The sequence below is a fragment of the Panthera onca genome, chromosome B2 (genome assembly GCF_046562875.1).
Source record: "Panthera onca isolate mPanOnc1 chromosome B2, mPanOnc1 haplotype 2, whole genome shotgun sequence".
Classification (NCBI taxonomy): domain Eukaryota; kingdom Metazoa; phylum Chordata; class Mammalia; order Carnivora; family Felidae; genus Panthera; species Panthera onca.
In genome coordinates this window covers 9,729,852-9,756,941 of record NC_138343.1, presented here as the reverse complement: position 1 = coordinate 9,756,941, position 27,090 = coordinate 9,729,852, and the positions used below count along the sequence as shown (strand labels likewise).

The 27,090-nt window shown below is 42.5% G+C and overlaps 1 long non-coding RNA gene and 1 other non-coding gene across 2 annotated transcripts in view; one reads left to right on the top strand and one right to left on the bottom strand.

Moving 5' to 3' along the window:
- LOC132666685 (uncharacterized) overlaps nt 1-18,067 on the bottom strand; it is a 30,973-nt gene extending 12,906 nt beyond the window's left edge. The window contains exon 1 of the long non-coding RNA XR_013555487.2: nt 17,978-18,067. This is a non-coding gene — a long non-coding RNA (uncharacterized LOC132666685). The remainder of the gene's footprint in view (nt 1-17,977) is intronic.
- Nucleotides 18,068-26,357: 8,290 nt separating this feature from the next.
- Nucleotides 26,358-26,442, top strand: TRNAQ-UUG (transfer RNA glutamine (anticodon UUG)). Its single transcript has one exon. It is a non-coding gene; the product is annotated as a tRNA-Gln (tRNA).
- Nucleotides 26,443-27,090: the final 648 nt, after the last annotated feature.

Below are 27,090 nucleotides of genomic sequence, written 5' to 3'. Positions count from 1 at the left end.
AATCATAAACCTGGGGCACCTGGGTGGCTCAGTCAGTTGAGCGTCTGACTTCGGCTCGGGTCATGATCTAATAGTTCATGGGTTCGAGCCCCGTGTCGGGCTCTGTGCTGACAGCTCTGAGCCTGGAGCCTGCTTCGTATTCTGTCTCACTCTCTCTCTGCCCCTCCCCCACTCATGCTCTGTCTCTCTCTGTCTCAAAAATAAATAAACGTTAAAAAAAATTTTTAAAAAATCAATCATAAACCTCTCTGCCTTTCTTCCCCCATATCACCCCCACCGCACCCCCAAATCACCTGCACACAGCACTCTTTTGGGCCAGCTTAGGGTTATTGCCCTCATATCTCCGTCCTATCTCCATCAGATTTCCAGTTTCCGAAATAAACCTCGTCTGGTTGGTATGAAGCCCGATCTAGCAAGGCTAAATATTCCACCGAGCTGCCTGCCAGACGCTGATAGTATCAACATTCTGTCTTAGTTCCGAGTTGCAGTTTAAAACCAATCGGGCTTTTTCCCGAATCTCAGGCCACCTGTTTAAGTCCTCCTTTCCTCCATGCCCGGCGTGAATATATTTCTCCAAAAATTGGAATTAATGAGTTTTCTTCATCAACCTCGTTAAACGTAGAGATTAGACTGACTTTTCAACCTGATCGCAGCTCACCAGCTATCTGCGAGGGCTTTGTTCTTCAAGCAAACAAACTCGTGATATGCTCCCCTAAAGTTATATTTTCTATGAATACCACTTTCAGACAAGACATACAATTACTAAAATTGCATCTGATATTTGTAATTACTTGGGTCTATACCTGCGGCGAATTGGTTTCACACTAGAGGAAATGCAAATTGCTTTACATCCAGGTGGAGAAGTATATTCTACAGCACAATAAACCTCGCAGCTTAGAGAATTAGCCAAAGGTAGGGAGCCAAAATGTCTTACTTGCTCAAATTAAAGATATTGCTGTGTGTGCGCGTGCCTTTATACATTTATAATGTAAATATATATGAGGACGTAGCACACGCTCATTATCTAGAACAATCAGAGCTAACCCCCTGCAGCATGGCCCTCAGACTGTTTTCCTGGAGTACCGATTTTGCTGGCATATCCGTCTCCTCCCTCCCCCCCACCCCATCACCCCTCACAGCACCAAACCTTTGGGGAGTACCTGAAATATGCAACAAATGTGTCTGTCAACCCTCTTGGTTTCCTATGGACGGCTCCAGATCACTAAGATCAAAGTTAGTTAATAGGAACCTATTCTCGTAGGCCAACTGAACAAATGGCATACCCAACTCCCGGGTGTGTATGGGCTGAAGAAATGATGGGCTTTCCGGTGCTGCCTTCACCATCCGTCTGTTCCTTGATGTAGAGCCCTCTTCCTCACCCCAGGGGCTCGTGGTGAACATCACGCACAGTCCTTACAGAAATGACAGGCAAGTCCATGGTTTGTCCCAAACTTTGCGCTCGGCTCCTGGAGAGTTATTTGAAAAGGCACTGCTTACTCCTCAGTTTTAATGAAGGAGAAGGTTAAGACAGGCATTTTTTTTTTTTTAATTTTGGGGGATGCTCTATTTTTTTTCTGTAGTAGAGTGGTCGTCTTTATCTCATTCCTATTTTAAGTTTTTGATTTGTAGAGTCCCCCGGTTTCCCTTGGAATGTGTGTTTCTTTTTAAAAATTTTTTAATGTTTATTTATTTATTGAGAGAGAGAGAGAGAGAGAGAGAGAACCAAGGAGGGGCAGAGAGAAAGGGAGAGAGAGAGAATCCATCGAGATGTGGGGCTTGATCTCACAAACTGTGAGATCATGACCTGAGCTGAAATCAAGAGTCAGCTGCTTAACTGACTGAGCCACCCTGGAGCATCCTTCTACTGTTCACACATACACACACACACACACACACACACACACACACACACACACTTTTCCAGAGTATCTGCTGTGTTATACCATTGTCTAACTAATGACAACACTTGGGCATAGTGTAAGGTAAGTAGATTTACTAATAGGAAAACGATAAATTGATAAAAAGAAGAGAAAGATGATAGATAGATAGATAGATACATACTATGAATCCTCCCCTAGAGTTAAGCCCTCAAAAGCTTATGATTCCCTAAAAATCTGCCTGACAGAGGGAAGAAGACAAAAATGCTTAAAGTGGTCTGTACTTTCATCAGAAAGTGACCATAATATGCCTCTGATATTCTTCTTTTCAGCTGCCCAACATCCGAATCTCCTCCTGGAAATTAGGCACCTTCTGCCATACGAACCTTTCCCGGAAGCAGAGTTCATCCCCTCTACAGAAAGGCCTCTTGTCTGCTACCCCCACCAAACTGGCTGCCGTTCGTGGACTCGTGACCTCGTCAGCCAATCAGACCCCACCACCCAGGACACGGGACCCGGGGGCCACCACAAAAAGACGCAGGGAGGGCGGAGAGCACGTGCTCCCCGGTAGGTCCCCGGACGCCACGGCGGGGAAGGCGGTGCCGGCCAGGGCCCGCGCTGCCCGGCAGAGGTGGCCGCCGCGTCCTCCCCACGACGCTTCTCTGGCCCGTGCCCCGCTCCCAACCATACCTCTCCAGCCTCCCTGGAAACTCTGGAAGGCGACCGACATCCTTTTCTTTTCATTTTATGGGATTTCTTTTCCTTTACCGCGAAGATCCGTCCACGCAATGCAGGTGCAGAGTTTAAAAATTAAAGGGAAGTAAAGGATGTTTGAAGAAAAACAACCAGCCCCGCTTGCTCTCTCTGCCTCTCACTGCTCGGCCGTGCTCCCGGGAGGCATCGCTTCCAACCTCCTTGTCTGTTTCCTTTGGAGGGTATCCCCATAATCCTCGGTAATTAGCCTGACTTCTTCTGCAGCTAGATGAGCAGTGGCTTCCTGCACTCTTTTCTACTTGTCCTCACTAGACCCTCCAAGTAAAGTCATAGAAGAATTTTATTTAACCCACCGCAGAGTGGTCACATTATAAGAGAAAGGCCATGTAGTGCTTTCTGATGTCCTTCTTTCTCTCGTGCCATCAATTTTTGTCACACTTTTTGAGACTTCATGGTTTTCTATATATCAGTCATCGATACCGTTTCAAATGCTTGATTTACAGGAATCCCAGGAGGTTTTTTTTGTTTTTGTTTTTTTCCCCCAATGTATTATCATATCAGATAGTCTCCTCATGCCCTCCCCCCCCCCCCCCCCCCCCCCCGCCCCCGGGGATCTGATGTTTATCTGGCTGCTCTTTGGCCAGTTGGAAGCTTTCCTCTGATATTTGCAGGTCTTTGGCTGTCTGTTCATAGAGCAAAGCCCTAAAACGGATGGGAAATCCAGGGTGCATGGGAGGGCCCGGACCCTTGTAGGTGTTTCTCTAGTGTGAGTGGGGCAGGCGGTGGGGGGGAAGTCCAGTGTTTATTGGTGAACTCCTAAGTTAATGGAAGTTGGGTTTTTTGTTTTTGTTTTTGTTTTCGTTTGTTTTTGTTTTTGTTTCTCTGCAGCTGTTCAGTGTCTCCAGAGTAGAACCCCACCGATCTCCCTCACTGGGGCATAAACCCAGCTGCTGGCCTTCAGGAAAAGAAGCGAGGCACCCTACCACGGCCAGCTTCATGAATTGTGGGGCCCAGTGCAAGATGAAAATGTGAGCCCCCTTGTTCCAAAAGCAGGAAAAATGCCATTAAAGTTCCTAAAATATAAAGCTTCCTTCTGCAATCTCTCAATTTGTCATGGCAGTTTTCGGTTGCTATTTAAAGTTGCTCCAAATTTTAAAAAAATTAAAATTTTAAATTATTAGTATTTTTACTGCTCATCTTTATATCATGCAATGCCAGTTTTAAATGCAAATATAAGTGCATTTAGCTCTGAAGCAGAATCACTGAAATTACACAATTTTTGTTTCCTAGGCTTGTATTTGCATCTGTGTATATATAGATTTCATTCTCAACCAAAACAATGGAAATGCTTCACAAAAAAATAAAAATAAAAATAAAAATTGTTTTCATTTCACTTGTTGATATGCTTATATTCTACCAAATTCTCCACCCTGAGGAAGACTAAGTTAGGACAGAAAAGACAGGCACTCTGGGTCTTCTTATCTGTCTGTTTGCCTCAGTGATCTGTTTTCATTGTAGGTGGTTTGACAAATACGGGAAGGCACAGGGATAAGAAAGGACATGGTAAGGTTCCTTGGTAGTCATGTTTCTTACAGTGCGACTGCCCTTTGTCTGCATTGAAAGTTCTGATTTGAGCAGAAAGCACGGTCCCTTGGGGCCAGCAGTGCTCACCCTGCGCTCACTCTCAGTCTTGCTAAACTTCCATGTGTCTGGGTCCACTGAACCTCTGTGCCCATGGACATCACAAACACTGTGCTCAAACGGGACTGCAGGAGACAACGGACGTGCACCTCATGTGCTTCTCCTCTGCTCACATTCATGCTTCCTCATCCCATCGGGCCTCACTTGCAAAACACAGGCTCGAAGATAAAATGATGAAGACTTCCAGAATGGAAGCACTGTCAAGCCAAGCACAGGACCCTTCTGAGCACTGGGCCCTGTGATGCCAGCCCCGTGTCCCATGCATCATCATTCAGACTCTGACTCAAAACTGTTTTTTCCCAACTCCTGGCCTCCCCCTTGCCTATGATGGTGCCTGGTGTCTCCGAGCCTGCAACCTCTCCTGTTCAGTTTGTTCAGAGAACAAAGCTCTTCTGTGGTCAAGAACTATACCTGGGACATCAAACGGATCCGTGAGGCATGTGGGAAGCCGGTCCCCGTTGACGAAGGTCTCAGTGCCACAAACACCAATAGAAAGTTGGGCAGGTTCCTGTAGCCTGAGTGGGGCAAAGTGGGGTAGGTAGGAGACTGGGCAGAAGGGGATATGAAATACCAGACCAGTTAACGTCCATCTGGGCTTGGAAAAGTAACTGTAAATGACACATCGGTTTATTTAACTGAAGGTTATTGCTTCCCATAAATGACATCTTGCACTTTAAAAATGTCTTTGTTAAGTGTGGCGCTGTGAACATTTGTGATTTCCCCGAAGTGTTTTTGTTTGGAAAATAACGCATTCTGGAGTTTACAGACCTGGCATTGTATCCTGGTCCTGGCACTCCCCAAATGTAGCTATAGATGTATTATTTAACCTCTCAGAGCTTTGCTTTTCTCTTCTGTAAATAATGGAGGTAACAATATCTAGTCTCAGATCACAGATGCAAAGATAAAATAAAGGTTGAAATTATAACACAGCGCCTCACATATTCTTGATGCACAATGAATATTAGTTTTCTGCCTCACTTTTGATAGTATATACAAATCTCTTTCGAAGATATGTCAGTGAACCAAATATTAACTTGGGAATGATAGAGGACCAAGACGGATTTCTTATCCCCCGTGGACAACAAATAATGGTTGATATATAAATACAGTTTTCCTTATCAGACTAATGACTTTGCATTTATGTGTGGGCTTAAATGATAATGGATAACTGGCTTTCATTTGAACGTCACACACATGTAAATTTGATCGGATTTGAGCAAGTAGAAGAGATTTATTTTTGGAGTTTTTTTATGAGCTTATTTTTGTAAATGCTTATTTATTTTTGAGAGAGACAGAGACAGAATGAGAGTGGGTTAGGGGCAGAGAGAGAGGGACACACAGAATCCCAAGCAGGCTCCAGGCTCTGAGCTGTCAGCACAGAGCCCAACGCAGGGCTCAAACTCGCGAGCTGTGAGATCATGACTTGAGCCGAAGTCGGACGCTCAACCGACTGACCCAGCCAGGCACCCCTATGAGCTTATTTTTAAAGATATTGCTTCTGTTTCTAATTGGGTGTTTCTAATTTTTTTTTTTCCCTAGCAACCAATAGTTACATATTTTCATACTGTAAGGTGTGCTTCAGGTGGCTTTGATGCTGCTGTTCACAGTTATCCCCATTACATCACCAAACAATGGACATCATGGGGTTATGTTGTGGTCCATTCATGACCATGTCCACACTCAGTAACTGCAAGCATGTCTTCTGTGCTGGCGTCCTGGGTGCATCACAGATCCCCCCTTCAGCAGTTGTGTTTTTTGCTTTTTTCACATTAATGATTGCCAGGATGTTAAAGTAACTACTCGAGAACCCATGTGTGTCTTTGTGTCCAGCCCAAGATTCAGAATTAAATAGGGTTCTGAAGCCCCATACTTGTCATACTTCCCGTTTGATCAGAAGAATAAAGCCCTATAGGGATGTCACGAAGATATAACACATACTGAACACAATGTAAAGTGTTAAGGACGGTAACAACGCAAACTTAAGCCAGTACACGATTAAATGCCAGCTATTTGATGGAGTAACTGATGTGAGAATGATCACTCTGGATGGTAGCGTTCGGAGGGGAAGGCTGGGATTCGGCCAGGTAAAGAAGAAGTCATTGCCTAGTCAAGAGACAATTATCTCACAGGAAAAGTCTTAATGATTCGCAAAGTTGAAAGTAATCCCGTAATATATATATTCTTTATGACAATGAATTTTGGTTCTATGCTTTGCTTTCGATATTACAACAGTTTCTTAGAGATGATGGCTTCAAGTGCAAAGAGGAAGTCGGATGAAAACACTTGACTCTCAGTGGAAAACATGAGAAAGTTCACTCCGCTCTTGTCTTCCTCCATCTGCTCTGCAGGAAAATAAATGCCCTTGGAACTGCTACGAAGCTTCTTCAAAAGAATTTGGGAAAGGGAGAGGAAAACTTTCCAGAGGCCCCCAGAGCCTCAGAAGGCAGTAAGGAAATGTATATCATGCCTTGCCTGGGAAACAGGATGTAAGAAAATCTAAAAGATCTCCAGAAAAGAGTCCAACCAGAAAGACCCAGAAAACCATGATGCAAATTAGAATCTCTATGTTTCACTTTTGACGACAAGGACATTTTAGAGTTTGCCCATGATCGCCTGTAAAACATGACCATCTTTCCAGAGATCCTGGCCTTAAAGATAGATGAAGTGACCAGCTATGAGTCTGAGAGTACTGGAAACATCTCCCCTACCACCTGCACCTGTAGTTCTATCATTAGAAACTCCGATCTTTGGATTTAGATTTGTTTTAATCTGTAAGAGCCCACAATAAAACTTTAATGCTCTTTAGAGGGCCATCTAATGTTGGTATCAGCGAACATTCAAAGAGCTTGCACTCCACTCGTTCTTCAAATGAGAGCATAAATTAAAACGAGTCTCAAAGTTGACTGAGAACCAGATGAACAAAAGGCCCCAAAGGAAACAAGGGAGAACGATCAAGATAACCATGCATTTCCTTCTTGGCTATGTTCCCTAGAGATGGCTGTCCATGGACCGCCTCTTAAAAAAACAAATGGAGGAACAAACACAAAAACAGACTTGCTTCACTTCTAGCAGATAGACTTACCCGCCAGTCTTTCCTTAAGATATCTTGTTCAACAATGACTCCTTTTGGGTAACAAACTATGCACAAATCCTGTTGTTACCACTCTCTCCACAGCAGGAAAAAACTGGCCACGGAGAAACACCTGCCCAAAAGTGTGGAGATCCTCAGATCCCAGAACAGCCGCACAATTCCAACCCGATGAGCCAGCAAGTCCCCAGAGTATGGGAAGGGGGATGGGATATGGGATAACTTTCCAGCTCTGTTACTAGCCTTCTTGGCACACTGGTTTTAGAGAGAAACATGGCTCTCGTCGTGTGTAAAGAAAAGTACAGGAAGTAGTCTTTTTATTTTTTTTCTTCGTGGTAAACAAAAACAGCCATGCCTACATCAACACAAAGTAACTGCACACATTTTTTCCAGTCTGTGGATTTGTGCTTAGACACCGTCATCTACCAATGGCAGTTGGGTGATTTTTTTTTTTAATGGACTGGCACAGATGACCTTGTATTTGACTCGCTGGAACTGACAGTATTTTCCTTGGTTGGGGACCAAATGGAGACCTATGCTTGCTCTCTGAGACACAGGAGCTCTGTTTTGAGAAGGAATCAGACACCTACGGGAATGACAGTGTTCTCGGGCAAACCTCAGTCAGATAAGCCCTTTCTTAAATCCTCAATTTTAGCCAAAAATAAACCCTAAGTTTTTAAGTCAGCATGACATGTGTGAGGTACCTCTTCCTTCCGGCATCCCTGTACTTGATGGAGCAAAAGAAAGGAGACTAAGTGTGTAGCCGCCTCGCAGAGGGTATTCCTGAAAATCAGGAGAAGAACGGAAGATGGACGAGGACGAAGGTTGAGGGAACTGGGATTCTTACATCAGAAAAAGGCAGCCAATGGGGTGAATCAACATTTGAGTATGTCGGGGATAAATGCCTGCAAGAGGCCATCCGATTTCCTCTGATAAGCAATGAGGAGCAGAGCAAATGAGGACCTCTGAATTGCTGTCCCTGTAATACATTATGCGGTGAGCAAAGTGGAGCCAGAAGTTAAATCTCTGTCAACCGATATGCTAATATATTAGGTAACAGATACCCTAAAGAAGATGAAACAGATCCCCACACGCAGACTTCATAAAAGAAATTTCTTTTTTTTATTTAAGTTTTTAAATGTTTATTTATCTTAGAAGGAGAGACAGAGCGTGAGTGGGGGAGGGAGACACAGAATGGGAAGCAGGCTCCAGGCTCTGAGCTGTCAGCACAGAGCCCAACACGGGGCTAGAACCCACGAACTGCAAGATCGTGACCTGAGCCGAAGTCGGACGCTTAACCGACTGAGCCACCCAGGGGCCCCTAACAAAAGAAATTTCTGAGAATTGGTCCTGTAACTCCCGAACCTTCTCGCTTACCTTGAAAATATAAAATGATGGACATAGGAGAGAGAAACAGATTGTGTGGAGAACAGTAATAATTGTGCTTTGAGTCTGAGCACCCGGAAAGGAGTGGAGGGGAAGAGGGAGCTTCCTCTGTCATCTCAGTGCACTTCTTTGGGACCATCTGAAGAGCTGGAAAAGAATTTTCCCCTGTCGGGAGTTACGGAGGATTTGCTTCTGCCTCATCCGCGAGAAAGCAGAAACATTCCAAGGAGAATGGATGGAGGGGATATTGGGACTGGTCTTCATTCTCTAGTAAGGGGTATGCAAATTATCCCTGTGGACCTCGTGTAAGCTCAAGGGGTTTGCAGACAGGGTCCAAGGAGCAAGATGCCAGAAATGTAACCCATCGGAACCACACCCTGACTTCTATTTTGTTACAAAGATTAGAAAAAGAAGGCCTCTTGGCTCTAAAAATGAAAACAAAATTGAAAGATCTAAGTAAAACCAAAAAAAAAAGAAGGAAATAACTTGATTGTTCTTATATTTGTTCAGAGCAAGTCAAGAGAGAAAAAAATCAGGTATAAACTTTAATGCAAGGTGCCATACTACTGATAGAGAAATTAAGAGTTTTGATGCAACCCCAGCTGTCAGACGGGTAGAAGATATGATCCAGCTCTTGAGAAAAGAGAATGCTCCTGGAACAGATGGGCGCGCCTCTGAGCTTTATAAAGCATTAACTAGCTGTTTAAATAAGTCCTTAGCAGATGTTTTCAATGGAATTTTGGAGGTGAAGTGGGGAAAAAAACAAAGTCCGAGGCACAAGGGGAATTGATATCACAAATAAGAGACATTCTTGAATTCAGAGAACAATTTATGGTCAAAAGTTTTTCTTTTTTCTTTTCTTTTTTTTTTTTAAGACTAGCCACAGTATTTGTAAAATGGGAGCACATTACCCAAATCTGCCATTAAATTAATGCATATCGCAGTATTAGCCTTTCAAGGAAGAGACGTATTGAAAGCCAAGGACGGTTTACTGTGGAAGCTTCGTGATACGGATAGCTACTCATCTGAGACCAAGAAGGCGAGCAGACATGTGTATGTGCATGGTGGTAAGTAAGAGGTCTGTTCTTGTAATGGTACCCCGTATATAATGAATACAGTTATTAGCGATGAGATAAATCACAGAGGGAGAAAGGAAAAGATGCTCCTAGGTCTGTGTTGAAGGTACTGTGTGAATGTGTCCAAAACATATAAAAAAAGAAGAGTATGTTGCACAGAAAATAAAAGGAGTGGTGAGTTTTCTTCCTCCCAAATGGCCCACACACGTCCATACTTCGGTAGATCAGCAAACAATTCTCAGGTGCCTCTCGGTGCCAGCCGGTGGATGAGGTGATGCACAGGGAGATAAAGAACACGCAGTCCCTGCCCTCCAGTGGCTGATCTTCCTTGAAGGCTGCAAGGACGCTGTTCTCACTAGCAGTACCTGCTGTTTTACTAGTACCTTTACCTCCAAGTGCTACTCCTCCCATAGCTTTACCTCCCAACTTGTAGGGATGGGGGAGGGGAGATTAAAGGGAGAGAGCCAGGGAGACTCAAGCCCCCACAAGAGAGAGGCTGGAGTGGAAAACACGGCGTGGAGACCTATGGATCTAACTGCTCAGCACATTCACCCCAACAAATGACTGCGTATCATCATTTAGGGGGGACAGAGAGGATGAATGGAAAGGGAGGAGGCAGACAGCATCCACGTCTGTCAAATCCAGGCATGTGTATTGAGAAATGACGTGAAACAATCCACAAACGAAAAGACACGGAAATGTAAGGCAGAAAGAAAGGACTGACCCATTTAAATAGTCGTTTTTGACCGAATTCACATCATTCAAGGCGCCGTGAAATCCAGCACGGTGGTTTAGGCAGGTTTTCACCCCTGACTCACCCAGGATGAGAGCCGAGGCTTTGCCAGTCACGAGACTGTAACTTCTTAGGTTTGGTTTCCTCGTTTGCAAAGTGGGGATAAACACAGCACCCACAAAGGGTTGCTGTGAGAATTCAGATACTGCACACAAAACACGTTTATGTTGGTGCATGGACGTACGAGACCTCAACACATGGTTTCTATCATTACCAAGTCCATCACGGAGCCTGCTTACAACTTTGTGACTTCATCGCGTAGCTCCGTCTGCCCCTCTGACCTCTCAGGATATCTTGCTGGCAAGGCCCTGCACCGTTTATCACGGGCACATCCAACAAGTCCTTACGGAGCATCCAGTCTCTGGAGGACACTGTGCGGGGGACCCAGCAGGGGGGTCAGACAGGTCTGCTTCCTGTCCTCACAAAGTTGGGGAGAAGAATTACCCTAGAAATGTGATGTCATTGGCAACATTCTTGGCATCTGAAAATCGCAGAAGAATCCTTCCGAGACTCACGGCGGGCCCCGTAACTCTTAGGAAATGGAAAGGAAAACCTCCCCTCCAGGAAAGCTAGAAGGGGAGAAATGAGCCGGGGGATGGTGAGCCTGAGACAGGATGGGCCGCTGACCGTGCACGGGGTCTTCTGGATTAAGGTGATTCTAGGACCAGACACCTTGCTGTTTCGCCCTCGATGTCTCTGGCGTCTCCACTCTTCACCTTCAAAGCTCACTGCTGCTGTGCGAGCTCCTGCCTCGTCGTCGGTGAGCTCCTGACGTCTGCACTCGGCTCCTACTCTCCTTCCTCCAACCACCCCTGACAGCCTTGCAAGGCTCTTCCACTCATCGCTTCCCCTGTTGCAAACTCACCAGCGCTTTCCCGTTGCCCACAGGGTAAGAGCCAATGGCTTTCCGTGGCGAACAAAACTGTTTATGAACCAGGCTCCTATACATCAGGCTTGCCATTTTCTCTGCCAAAATGTTTACCCCGTTTTAATTACTTAAAGGTTTCAGTGACAATATCATCTCTCCCCTCTGTTTTTCCACACGTGGGCCCCTCTGCCCAGAGTGCCCTGTCCTCCTCTCTTGGGCTCCCTGGTATTATCATGGCTCCTTAGACCTTGGTTTTAGGCATCTTAATGGTTCGTCACAGTTTCTGTTTCCTGTGTCTGTCTCTCCACTGGCTGGCAAGTTTAATGTCTTGTATTTTGGTGCCCCCACATCTGTGACTTGGCATAACTCAAGATAGGTGCTCAGTGGAAAAGTATCTCTTTTTTTCGTGCATTTTATCTTATTTGATATTCCCAGAAACTGCCTTTTGGAAACTACATGAGACTGGTGGAGCCAGTTTGGGATTTTTAGCTTTGCTGTCAAATGACAAAACCGATGTTAAAAAATATTCAGAAGCGGTGGTCCAGGTGAGTAGAGATAACACAAGTTGTTTCTTAAATTCTTGCATTGCCTTCACATTCTCTCTTCCACCTGACCTCTGAGTATAGGGATGTGAAGCAACAGAAATGGATTGGATGATAAAAATAAATAATACGGCGCAAAAGCCAAAGATCTGCGGATGTAAACCAGTAAACGAATTAGATCATCACCCTGTATTTGTTAGTCACCTTTCAAAGAGTCTGCTCCTGAAGGATTTTCTACATTGTTTTCCAGTCTCGACCCAACCAACCAAACAAACAAAAGTCTTTCACGCTTTTGTTCTTTTGCTGTTCGTAATCCTCGATGTTAAGTTTCCAAAATGGCATCCAGCATTCAATTTAGTTCCATCACAGGCCTTCAACCCGGGTACCGACGCCTGGTGATACCTGGAGGACCCAGACAGCGAAACAATATTGCTTTAAGCCACCTCGGCTCTTGAGACGGGGTCACTGGTCACGGGGAGAGAGGCAAATTCACAAGGAGCCTTGTGGGAGTTAATGAACGGCTGGCCGCATGGTCCCTGTCGGAAGGTGTTGACTCTTCAGACAACTGGGACTGTTTCCTGGGAGTAAATGAGAAGGGCCTGCATCTCAATCACACGGAAGCATTCAGACCCACGGCTGATGAAAATAGCCACAGAGCCAGGCGTATTTTTCCTTTTTTGATGGTGTTTGTAGACACGGAGGAGTATCTAACTGAATATACGGTTTTCACGTTAAGCTACTCTAGGGAGAAAATATGAAAAGCTATATAGAAATGGCATATTCTTAATAAGGAAATATCAAAACACGACAAGGGAAAATTCTGAAACACGGGTACACCAGCCTGGAATGAATGCGGGCGTCCCAACGACTGCATCATTAACGGCTCGGAAAGAAATGAAGTTGAGATACAAAGATCCACAGATATCACTGAAAGATGGTCACACTGATAGAACCCACTAAGGGCGTGTTGACATCGCACATCTCCAACATTAACCGCTTTTCCCAACTTGACCATTTTCATTTTTTAAAAATTGTTTTACATGTTTATTTATTTTTGAGAGAGAGACACACACACACACACACACACACACACACACACACACACAGAGTGCGAGCGGGGGAGGGGGAGAGAGAGGGAGACACAGAATCCAAAACAGGCTCCAGGCTCTGAGCTGTCAGCACAGAGCCCAACGCAGGGCTCGACCTCACCAACTGCAAGATCATGACCCGAGCCAAAGTCGGACGCTTAACCTACTGAGCCACCCAGGCGCTGCTTAATCATTTTCATTTGTTGCTTTACTCATCTGGTGATATTTTCTCATTACATGCTCACTGACATCTTTGACGGGTAAACCCTGTCACTGAATGCTAACCTTTTAGCAGATATAAGCAGCAGAAAACTTCATTGCCTTTTTGTTGCCATCAGATAAAATTACCTGAACATATAGATCTGTCTGTTGTGTTACTGTTAGGTGTTGCATAAAATAAGGCAAATAAATGCTGTCAACGACCTCTGGGAGGCAGTTTGATCTAAGTGAAGAAGTCAGACGACTGGAGGATTCGCTTCTTGGCAGTTACGTGACCTTGGACAATTGTTTAACCCCTCCTTGCCTCAGTTTCCTGTTGTAGTGCGGATTATATGACATGATTGTAAGGAACCTGGCATGAAGTTAACTCTTGTATTGATTTCTCCTTTCTTGACTACAAAGAGCACTCAGTTGAGTTTATTCATTCATCTCATTTTTATTTTTCCATTCTCCTTATTGCAAACCCCGGGTTTGCCTTTGACCTTGCATACATCCTCAACAGCCCTCTAGAACTTCATAGATATATCCAGAAATTTGTCTTGCCTGTTACCGAATAGGAAGCAAGGACTATATGAGTACAAGGTGGGTAGATATTAAACATCTTACTATCGTTTTTTTGTTTTATTTTTGTTGTTGTTGGGTTTTTTTTTTGTTTTTTGGTTTTTTTTTTTTTGTTTTTTTTTTTTTTTTGCTACTAGAGTCAACCCCCCCTTGGCAGGGGTCAGTGTAATGGGTTTTTCCATTACAATTTCCTCCATGTTGGGGATCGAGAATTTCCTGGGGGCAGACATCTCCTGCAGAGAGTTTAAACAATGCAGTTAGGAGTAATAGTTGATGTTCCATATTCCAAGTGTAACCAAAATGTGGGTCATTTCTTCCTCTTTCAAACGTGATTTTTTTGTTTGTTTGTTGGTCGTGAGATATGCATCAGATTGCATGCATATACGCATTTCTCATTACGTGGGGTTAGGCTCTCATTCAGCCTCCATTTCTTCCTGCACGAGAGATGGAAGTAACTATCAAGATGTGGAACAAGGAATTTTTGTTTCTTTTTTTGGTCAGAATAACAATGGCATGTTTTTATCTCCAATAGACTCAACAATGAAATATAATAAATAACAGAATGAGGAAGATTTTGACAATTTATACATGTGTATTCTAAAATGAAAAGGAAGCAGAGAGAATACTGCACTCAGGAGAGAACATTAAAAATGTCCAGCCCGTCATGGCAGAACGTGATCAGCATGGCTCAGAATACAGAGGTGATGTTGACATTGTTCACAAGATTGAGTTCAGCCAACCTGGAATGTGATGTGCACTGACCGCCATTTAACCACAGATTTTTAAAAATCTATCTCAGCAGCATCTCCAGCTTTTAAAACTTACCTAAATTTTAACCCCAGGCATTCAGTCATGGGGCAAATATCCCGAATGTTAATTCTGAGAGACTAGAATTCTAAACTGTTATTGAGTTGAGTCACATACATGCTTTGTGAACAGCACGATCAATGCTAAAAAGCAGTAACATTTCTACATATGTGTTTCTTGTCATTCCTCTCTCAATCCTTTTCATCTGTCTCGTGGTAGCATCAGAGTCACAAACAGCATTCAGACTCACGTATGCTCAGCACTCCTGACTATTTTCACACTGAGAGTGATGCATGCATACCTGCAGGTCGGTGCCCTCTTAGCTCTAACCCATTCGATTTGTCACATGTCCCTGAGGACCATTTACAGAACTAGACGTGTTTCACTCACAAACACTTGCAGACCATCTCCGTCTAGTCACTTAGGAATGCTTACTTGCTCGTTGCTTGCGAGATGACCATCACAAACATACGTGCTTTTCCCACGTTACACTGTCAGATATACACGTGTGAAGGAGAAGTTGAATTTTAACACGACCTCCCTCCCTCCCTCCCTCCATCAAATGCGAAATGATTTTCGCATTTCAAGTTCAGAGTTAGGATTTGCTCCTTCTCGAATCCCAGTTGCTCATTAGGGAAACAACTTTTCTCCACGGGGCTAAAAAAGACTGGGGACTGATACAACACTGGATCATTTGAGCCAAACACACTTTAGCTTCAAAGATTTGTGCCCCATAGCATTTCTGCCTCTCAGTTCTCTTTTGCTTTGCATTTACTGACCCAAGTAAAGAATTGAACACTGATAGATAATGATGTCAGCCAGGGTATTATTGAGCCAGGCTTATCAAAGTCAGAGAAATCCATTCATCATGGATCATCAAATGAGGCTGAGCAATTTAAAAACCGGAATTTCTGGGCTCCCGTCCCGCTATGGCAGAGCCACTTATAATTAGGTAAAGTAAATGTTTAACTTCTGAGTCGAGTGACCTAAGAGTAAATGTCCCTGCCACCCAGCTGGTCCTCATCCTCCCAAAAATATCTTCCCAAATTGCTTAAGAATTTTTAAAATTCCTTTCACATGGAGGAACATTATATGACAGTAGGAGAAGCCGTACGTTTACTTAGTATTGCATGAAAGTGTGGCTATCCTTACAGGGGGCAAGTGTCCTTTAGTAAAATGCAGACCATTAAAATTTAGCACTAGAAGGATGATCTCCTAGGAGGAAGGTTGGCTGCTTGAGTATTGGTTCTCCCTCACTCCCCCCATCACCAGAGCTTTACCTCTTGGGGTTCTTGCTTGGTTCTGGTTACCACAGCCACCCCCAGGGATGGCATGCTCTCCTTTTAATACTCTGGGTCATGCGTTGACTAACGCCTCTTGGCATCTCTTAGCAAAGCAGATACCGGCTGGAATACTCAAATACAATGGTGGCAGAAAGAGAGGAAATGGAGAGGACGAGGGAGGGAAGGAAGACAGCGAACTAGCACTGTGTGACTACAGTCTGGAAGCTTTCCATGCGTAGGAGCTATTTAACCCTCACGTCAGTCATCCAAGGAAGATTTCACTATTCACACGTCGTAAGGGGTACAAGACCCAGAGAGATTTAGTAACTTGCCCAATGTCACCCATTGGTAGACGACAGAGCTGGAATCCTAACCCCGATGCGCATGACCTTCCGGAGTCCACCTGGCTCCCATCCAGGGAGGGCCTGCTCCTTTAGAGTACCGAAGGATCCCCACAACTTTTCTGTTATGTCTCTGGACTTCCTAACTCCTCATACCAAGTCCATCTCTATAGGGACAGTGCCAGAACCTTCCAAAGGAAACCACATCTCCAATAGACAATCGACTTCATGGGTAAGTCCAAGAGAAACATCCAGCAGCACCTGGATTTGACTCTTTGGTGTCTGGCTGTCTAGCCTGAGACACCCCTTTCCAGGCGACTGGTTCTCCCTCAAATCCAGTAAGTCTCTGGACCCACAAAACCATAGAACCTCATAACCATATAATCTCGCATGTATCTTCCACACAAGAGTTACACACAAATACAGTAATGGAGAGTATTTCTTCTATAGACGTTAGTACCACATTCTTTTCTGAGGAAGGCACTAAGTGCAGAGAGGAGGAGGAATGAGGATTTCTATTAAGACCCTGCTCATTTCTGAAGGCTCACCACAGCTCGCTCCTGGGGATTTTTCTGAGGTCTCCGGGTAGTCCAAATTTACCCATTTTCTAATCTCATAACGTTTTGTTTCTACCTCTATTATTGCCTCTGAGATTATGCTGTCTTGTGGCATAATTAGTCGATGACAGCCCTCCGCCCCAAGAAAAGTGAAAGTGCCTTATTTCATGCGGTTATTGAGAACAGTTATTAGAACCGGTAACAGTAGTAATCGTATTAATAGCAACAACCAGTATTCCTTTGAGCACTTATCTTTGAGTCTCCCATCCACACAACCCTGGAGATAAAGAATATTAGTCTTTTTTTTTTTTTTTTTTTTTGGTAGATGTAGGAACCCATGTTTTAAACAGTTAAACAACTTCCCCAAAGTCTCACACCAATATATGGCTTCAATCCCACATCTGACTAATTCCCAGAGGATACATTTTTTTTTTTCCCAGTGACCACTAAATAAGTGTTTACTGAAAGAATGAGGATAGTAAAACGTCACCTGTTTCTTAATTTTGGTCTATAAACGACCCAAAATAAATCAAACAGGGACACAGTTTTGTAATAACAAAGTTATTGAGACCCCCTTGTTTTTAAGACCCCATTAGACCCTGCCTAAGTAAGCCGCCCAATTTCAGACTTTTATTTCCAAGAGGCATCAGTAGTTCATAAAAACGTATGCATGTTAAGAATACAAAAACAGAGATAAGAAGATAAGACCCGGTAGGTGTGGTCACAAGGTATAAACTCCTAGTTCTAGAAATAAGTCCTGGGGATGTAACGCACAGCATAGTGACCATAGTTAACAATACTGTCTTGTGTATTTGAGAGTTTCTGGGAGAACAGATCTTAAAAGTTCTCATCACAACACACAAAAATTGTAGCTATGTGTGGTGATGCATGTTAACTAAACATTGTGGTGATCATTCCACCATATATACCTATGTCAAAACATTATGTTATAAAAATGAGTACAGTGTTATGTGTCAGTTACATCTCAGTAAAAAAGACCATGTATCTGAAGATCGGACTTTTTATTTTTATCTCTGCCATGGCCTAGGTGGTCCTTCTACCAAGGATACTCCTACCTCTCGGCAAGCCAGCTGATTCACTACTACTCCAAGATGATCAGCCTCTCTGTCAACTTCTATAGATATTCCGTGGATCCTCAAATCCTTTGAGAAGGGATAAAACAAAACAAAGATCTGCATTAGTATGTATTAAGCAATGCGAATTCAGTATTATTATTTTTTAATAGAATTAAAAGTCTGCAAGAGACTGAGTTGTCTTCAGGTTATTTTCTGTGGGGAAGAAATAACTCTTCATTCCTCGATGAATCATATTTCATGGTATTGTGCACAAAATCTGCTTGCCAGAGGTCAGTGCTGTGAATAGCAAATGATTTCTGTGCTCGAATATTTAGATTTATCCCAGCTTTTGGATACAAAGAAGGCCCCTGGTCCACTGAGTCAGAGACAAGTCATGGCAATAATGTTAATCAGACATGAACAGATGAACAATGAGGGATATGAAATTTCCATTATTGATGGTGATGAAGTAAGAAAGAAAGAAAGAAAGAAAGAAAGAAAGAAAGAAAGAAAAAGAAAGACAAGAAAGTCACATAAACATATGGCACACACTTAGGAGAGAACAGGAAAAGAAAGGAAAACAGATGTTCTGTTCCCTAGATTGCACAGGGCAGTTGGTGACAATGGCCACCAAAATGATGGGCCAACAGCAGTATCAGTCTCAATAGATGTTATAAGACTAATTTTTTTTTTTTTGCTGGTTTGATTAATCAACTAATCAAACTAGTTTGTTCTAATAAATGACTGTAGATTATTAATTATTACCAGTGTTAGGCTCTTATGGAGGGAAACCAGGAAATATTAAAAACTAGTTCTTTTCCTTCAGTTTCCTACAGTCTCCTTCACTGCACATTTGCTGAATGCCTACCATGTGCGAGCCATTGTTCCCATGTCTCTGTCCCACTAGACCAAGGAATCTTTGAGTGTAGGAACAGATGACCATGTAAGAAAACCAATATGATGCTGCATCATCAGCTTTACAAACCAGAAGGATGGCCTTTGGGAAGGCTTCCCAGAAGGGATCTTGATTGACAAGCTCTTCATTAATGAGTAAAAGCTACATATTTGAGGCAACCTGTGCATGAGACATTATGCCACTTCTAGCAAACAGTAAAAGAATCCACATGGTGGAATAGTGAAGTCTTTAAGGAAATGGAAGTTGAGGCCAGCTAGAAAGGAGAGAGGGTGGGCATAAAGGGTCCCGGATGCTGTGATCTGGAACTTGAACAAAATGCATGTGCAGAAAAATATAACCAAGAGCATAAAGGAGTAAATGAACATGAATAACGGTTAGAAGCTAAACCTTCAGAGGACCCATCTTGCAGGCCAGATAACCAGAGAACTGACAAGACCACCATGGCAGACAAAACAACCATTCGTAACTCCCCTTAGCTTGCTTGCCTCCAACCACAAAGACAAAAATCAGGAGACTGGCCTCCCTTCAGAGGTCTGGTCACGTGACTGGTGATAATGCTCAGGCCAATGAGCTTAAGTCAATGTCTCCTGGGGCTTCTCTAGATACACACACACCAGCAAATTGTGCTAGCTACTTATTCAAAGATTTTTCACCCCTAATTAAAAGAAAGACTAACCAACCAAGCTTCCCCTCACTCTCCTACCACTACCTGTTCTCTGCCTTTGAAAGGGCCTCGCAACCTTGTGAATCTTCAAGAGCCAATTTAAGACCGTGGCAGAAAGGACAGGGCACTGTTTCCTAAACCAAGATCAATCTCATCAAATAAATCATTCCCGCTTGAAGTGTCTCTTCCAGTGAGCAGACCATCACTGGCCATTTGATTACAATTTATTTCCTAAGGTAAGTAAACAAAATTTCATTTTCCTACATCATCAGGTTCAACCAAGTTAGAAAACCCAAACAGCTGAAAGGCAGATACACAGTGGCTAGAGTGAAACCCTGATGGGTTTGCCTTCAGATGGCCATACAATATCATCTAATGGCATGAGCACCAGGCAGAAAGGCAGATTCTGGTACATGCTTTGTCTTTAATTAGATGAGGCAGTTAGATTAACCACGAAATGAGGACACCAATTGGAAGTCATGACCTGGAACCAGATTCATTCCCTGGGGTTGAAGACACAACCCAGGGTGTGGGCACAAAGAAACCCATGAATAAGTGTCCAGGAGAAGTTTAGAACAACTACTGTGTTCTTCTCCTGCTTTATTTTATATTATTTTTTAGTTATATGATGTATTTATTTAAATTCAAGTTAATTAACATACAGTGTAGTATTGATTTCAGGAGTAGAACCCAGTGATTCATCACTTACATACAACACCCAGTGCTCATCCCAACAAGTGTCCTCCTTAGTGCCCATCCCCCATTTAGCCCATCCCCCACCCACCTCCCCTCTAGCAACCCCCAGTTTGTTCTCTGTATTTAAGAGTCTCTTATGGAATTTAAGAAACACAACAGATGAACATTGGGGAAGGGAAGGAAAAATAAGATAAAACCGTAAGAGACTGTCCTGCTGTATTTTATGCCCTCCTTTCTAGATGGTAGCCTTCTGCTTCTAGGTCACAGAGCCACCATCACCCATCTCTTTAACAGCCAGGGACAGTAAGGATTATCAGCAAGGCAGTACCTGGGCACCAAGAGCTAACCAGAAATACTTGCCACAACTGGGTTCCAGTCAGAGTAATGCTAACAGGAAGTGTGACGTTTGAGTTTGTTAAATCTAAAGTAATGGAACCCTGCTTTCCTAAAGCTGAGATTGGCCTTAAAGGCAGAGGGGCTGAGTGCCTCCTCCTGGGGGACAGGTGGTACAGCTGTGTGGAAAGGATGGCCTCTCACCAGGAAGCAGACAGGACCCAATAGGCCTGTTTTATTTGGTAAAATGAAGACCTTGGATCTCTCAGTTTACTCTTTCTTGATTGTCCTTCAACTAGTCTAAGATCCAATGCAGAGATTTACCGAAATGCAGAGCTACACAAAATAGGGATTTTTCTGTATTTAAATTTAATGAGGGACCCTTAGAAGTAGCCTTACCACCACCCCCCCCCCACCAAAAAGTAGATTCCAACATGTATCAGACCCCTGGGGAGACACTGAGTCAAACAGAGTTTAATTAAAGAACAAAAACAATTACTTAATTAGCTCTAGACCAGTTCATTTTATACACCATCAAAAAAGATCCATACGCACGATGTGAATAATAGCGAGTAACAAAGTCATACTATACCAGTATCACCCCAAATTTGAAAACCCATTTCGTAATGCCCTCCTTGTATTGTTGCAGGCTGTATTGTTTACTTTTTGTGTGATTGCTAATTGTTACATAGTTCTCTGCCGGGGCTTTGAATCCCTTAATGCATCCCTTAGAAATTCTTAGTTTCACAGCTTCTGAAAGGACAACAGAGCTAAAAACAGAAGGGAATACAGTAGCAAACCCCTGCTGGTGTGATCCTATATAGCTTACTCAGAATGGAAATACTGTGTTTATCCATTTGCATATCACCCCCAACCTGTGCAGGAATATCAATTGCTTTCCATAGCTGCTTTCCCCTTTGTTTTTCCGAAAGTGAAGGCAGGCCAGTGGTGCATAATGATAAGGTGGTATCTTCTCCCCCCAACACCCAGAGGGATTGTACTAATCATCGAGCTTCAGTCTGTCTCAGAAACAGGTATTTTTTTTGAGTAGAAGATTTGACAGGAGGTGTAAAGTTTTCTATTAATAAAACAAATTGACAAATCAACACAAGATTTTATTTAGAACAAATGTATTTTAATGTTTATTTTGACAAGGCTAGATACAGCACGCTCTTATCCCTGATTCTGATTAATACATGGGTACCAAATGAGATGCCAGAATGTGGAACGCATTAGCTCAGCTATCCTACTTCAAGGGCTTGAATTTTGAGAATCAGAATATAATAACTTAAGTGCTTTCTTCGAATGTCAATGTCTGATCCGCAAGTATGACATACGCTAGAAAACAGGCATTCTAAACAGCGCACAGGATAAAATCTCAATAAACTGATAGCTTCTACCTGCCGGAGAAAAAAATCCAACAAGAGAGCACAGAGGAAGACGGACTAAAACAAAATAGGTCTAAGTTCTGGCAAGACATGACTGTAATGAGGAACAAAGGGGTCAGTTTAAGGAAGACAGTGATCACAGCTGCTGCCATAAAGGCCGGGACACTGTACCACTGCCATACATATTCAAGGCTGATAACGAGCGTGTAAGAATGTCGGAGCTGTGACCGCAAGAACGGAGGTGCTTTCTACTCATGAGCAAGAAAGAATCCTTTGACTTCTGGTTGTAGCAATGATTATCAGAATCTGGATCTTGCTTCTGTTGAAAAAGGTTCAGCCTACTTTTCATGGGATTGCTTCATGGCCTGACACTTCTCCATGGCTTTCAGGAGCTAGGATTGCACGTCAAACATGCAGTCATTTATCTAAATAGTTTCAGAACTATCTGGCAAATTCTAGCACCACTAACTAATGGGCATCTTTATTCGTACACTGGAGAGAAGCTAAAGGAATAGAGGATAAGCGTGAGAGAGACATGCGTCACCTCCATCCCACCCCCACCCCATCCTATAAAAACGTACTACATATTGACAGGTCCTCACACATGCTGAGTAAAAGTCTTTTGTTGATGACATTCAAAACCTGATTCTAAAATTCACATGGAAATACCAAGAACCTAGAATAGCCAAAACAACTTTGCAAAACAACAAAGTCAGAGAAATAACATGCCCTGATTTCAAGACTCTCTCTCTCTCTCTCTCTCTCTCTCTCTCTCTCTATATATATATATATATATATATATATGGTATCAAGATAGGAAATTAATTCAATGGAAGGAATAGAAAATCCAGAAATAGCCCACATATATATGGCTAATTGGTTTGGGGATTTTTTGTTTGTTTGTTTGTTTGTTTACAAATATGCTAGGGCAATTCAGTGGGGGAAATAAAAAGTTTTTAAATAACTGTGCAAGACAAAAACTGCAAAAAAGTAAAGCTTGACCTTGACTCATTACCATACCCAGAAATTAATTTTTTTTAAGATTTTATTTTCTTAAGCAATCTCTACACCCAATAGGGGGGATCAATCTCATGATCCCAAGGTCAAGAGTCTCATGCTCTACCAAATGAGCCAGCCAGGTGCCCCCAGAAATTAATTTTAAAATGGATCATAAGTTCAAATTTAAAACCTAAAATTATCCACCTTCTGGAAGAAAATCTTAGTGCCTTTGGATTAGGCAAATATTTTTTAAATTATTTTCAATGTTTATCTATTTTTGAGGGAGAGAGAGCACAAGCAGGGAAGGGGCAGAGGAGAGAGAGGGAGACACAGAATCTAAAGCATGCTCCAGGCTCTGAGCTGTCAGCACAGAGCCCGACACAGGGCTCGAACTCATGAGCTTTGAGATCATGACCTGAGCCGAAGTCGGTAGCTTAACTGACTGAGCCACACAGGTGCCCGTAGGCAAATATTTTTTTAACTAGGATCCAAGAAGGAAAAAAATGATTGAATGGACTTCACAAAAAATTTTTTTAAAATACTATAACTTCACTTTTGAAAAGGTACTGTTAAGAAAATGAAAAGGCTACAGATTGGGAAAAAAAGGATATGCAAAACTAATATCGGGTACACATATAAACATATCTGAACTCATATGCGGACTGTGTTACAAATTCTTATAAGTCCAGAAGAAAAGCAAACAATCCAATAAAAAAAGGAAAAGGATTTTAAAGAAGACATACAGATGACAAAATGAGTGCATGACACATTTTCAACATCGTGAGTCACCAGAAAAAATGGTCAATGGAACCACTAGATGTCACAAGGATGGCTAAAATTAAAAAAAAAAAAAATTATAAAAATGGAAGATGCCAAGTGTTGGCAAAAATGCGGAGCACCTAGCCCTTTATTCATCGCTTCTGGGAATGCAAAATAGAATTGCACTCGGGAAAAATAAATGGGTGGTCCTTTGTCACGTTAAATAGACACATACAATATGGCCCAGCAAGTCTACTTCTAAGTGCTCATCCAAGAGAAATGGAAACATGGGTCCCCGCAGAGATGTGTACTCAAGTTCAAAGCTGCTTTATTTATGTTAACAGTTGTCCAAAAACTTGAAAGAAGTCAAATACTCATCAGCTGGAGAAGGGATAAACGAATAGTGGTGTAGTCACTCAATGAAACGCTCTTCGGCAACGAACAGGAGGGCACATGGACACATCAACACCTTACGTGCTCTCAAGAGGCTTCTGTTAAGTGTGAGAAGCAGACGCAAATGATTGTGTGATTCCATTAATATGAAATTCCAGAAAAGCCAGACTAAAGTGATCAGGATTGCCAGAGGTCAGAGAAGCAGGAGAGAGGAGACTGACTACAAAGAAGCACAAGGAGACTTTTAGGGGTACTAGAAATGTTCCGTATCATGATCCTCGTGTGGTTCTAGGACTGTATACGCTCGTCAAAAGCCATTACATAACATACTTAAGTTGAATTTTATTGTATATAAATTATACCACAATAAAGCTGCTCCTACCCCCTGGAAAAAAAAAATACAGGCTGCAATCAATCCTTTGTGTATCATATTGGATATAGCAGGAGGCTATATAATATACATCGAATGGGTTCTTCTGAAAGAGACATCGTGGAGATACTGGTCCCAACTGATCTCCAATCCTAGGAAAACTGCTTTAAATTTTGTGCCTGTGGGCCTCTTTGAAACAGTGATCAGGAGTGAATTAAGACACTGGTACTTATATTTATCATAGCAAACAAAATGATCACTGCAATTTGGTCAAAAGGTTACGGACATATACAAAAAATATGAAGGAAGAGCAAATAAATGTTTGAAACATGTAGCAAAGCAGACACGTCTTCTATCCATGGATCTGTAATGTCTGATGGGCCAAATGTCTATGGGTATCAGAAAATTAAACGTGAGTATAGCCTGTTGGCTGGCAAGTCTAAAATTCGGGAGTCTCTATTTGCACACAGGTGCTACAGTTAGTTATGACCATACAAAATTGAATAACAGATGAAACGTACAATAATGAAAGGTATCTTGAAAGGACACAAAATGATATGTACATATCCTAATGATCTTTTAACATGCACGGGAAATCAAAAGACATACCTAAAAATGTTGACAGTGATTGTCCATGAATGGGTTGTTGATTTTTTTTAAATTCTATCTTATGATTTCCAAATTTTGTATGAGAATGTACTACTTTCATAATATTGTCTTTAGGTATACAGAAAAGAATGCAAATAACACAAAAATGCCTTTTCAGGGAAGAGCTTACCAGTAAATTTATTGTGATAGGTAATTTGTTCTGTGTTACGTATCATGTTTACCTGTTCACGTTTTTCTTACTATTGAAGAACTTTGCAAAAATGTTCTCACATCTTGCAGGAAATGCTGACCTCCAAATAGCTTAGCTTCCACAAGAGTCAGGCCATTTAAGCAGGACCACAATGGCTAGGAATACTATCTGGGCAGGTAATTCAACAACTTAATATCAGTCATGCTCAGGAATGGAACCTCTCTCATCGTAAATGGTTTCTCCAAAGGCTATAGTCAGTCTGACACAGATAGTTTCCTATGACAACAAGCTCATTAGTATATTTTTAATAGGACTTAAAGGTACTAAACCAGAGAAGTCATTTTCTTGAAAGTAATTGCAGAACAAGACATTATCTGTTATCAAAGCATATGAAATGTGTTGAAAAACTTACAAAGAAAACTGATGCTGTGGGAAATTTCAAGTACATTTCATATTGACAACCCAAAATATGAGAAAAATGTTTCGTGCATGTTTTGGGGAATGTTCATGCAAGATAACAGACTTTGAATATAAACGAGTACCTAGAAAACATTTCTGAATTGCTTAAAAGGATATCTGTTCTTTTAAAAATGTATGGATTTGTGAAGGAACTACCAGTAAATACCGGAGGGAATAGAGTTATTGACTAGGTCTACAAAGCTATGCATTGCTCCAAAGACATTCTACTTGTACTCACGAAAGTACAAAAAATGAAAACAGTAAAAACTTTTTGCAATGGCAAATACACTGTATAGGATCAAACTCAATCACCAAATATTATGCATTATATAACAAATTCATTTGGACCACTACCTGGAACACAAGTAATTGCTTTATCAAAGAGATAACAGGGGTCACTGGGTGGCTCAGTCAGTTAAGCATCCGACTTCCGCTCAGGTCATGATCTCATGACTCATGAGTTTTGAGCCCGGCATCAGGCTCTGTGCTGACAGTTCAGACTCTGGAACCTGCTTTGGATCTGTGGCTCCCTCTCTCTCTGCCCCTCCCCCGCTCATGCTCTGTCTCTGTCTGTCTCTCTCTTAAAAATAAATATTAAAGGGGCGCCTGGGTGGCTCAGTCGGTTAAGCGTCCGACTTTGGCTCAGGTCACGATCTCGCGGTCCGCGGGTTCGAGCCCCGCCTCGGGCTCTGGGCTGATGGCTCAGAGCCTGGAGCCTGCTTCCGATTCTGTGTTTCCCTCTCTCTCTGCCCCTCCCCTGTTCATGCTGTGTCTCTCTCTGTCTGAAAAATAAATAAACGTTAAAAAAAATAAAAAATAAAAAAAATAAACATTAAAAAAAGAGATAACGAGAATATCCAATATTTGGCAAATTCTTAGCATATACCAATAACTAGTCTAAGAATTACTAATTCATATTAGTTCATAGAATCTTGAGCTTAGAAATAGTATTTTTCAATGTGACTTTTCCTGGAAATGTTAAATTGTATGATTGGCCCTCTTGACCACCTATCCCTAAATGCATACCAAAAATATTTAAATTAAGTGCAGACACTTAAAAAAGTGTAGATACTTTTTTTTTAAGTAAAGTCTACCCCTAGTGTGGGGCTCGAACTTAGGACCCCAAGATAAAGGGTCACATGCCCTACCAACTGAGCCAGCTAGGCACTTCAATGTAGCTACTTAAAAAAAAAAAAAATGTTTATCTTTGAGGGACAGAGGGGCAGAGAGAGAGGGAAACAGAGACCCAAGCAGGTTCTGCACGGTCAGCACAGAGCCTGACATGGGGCTCGAACTCAGGAACCGTGAGATCATGGCCTGAGCCGAAACCAAGAGCC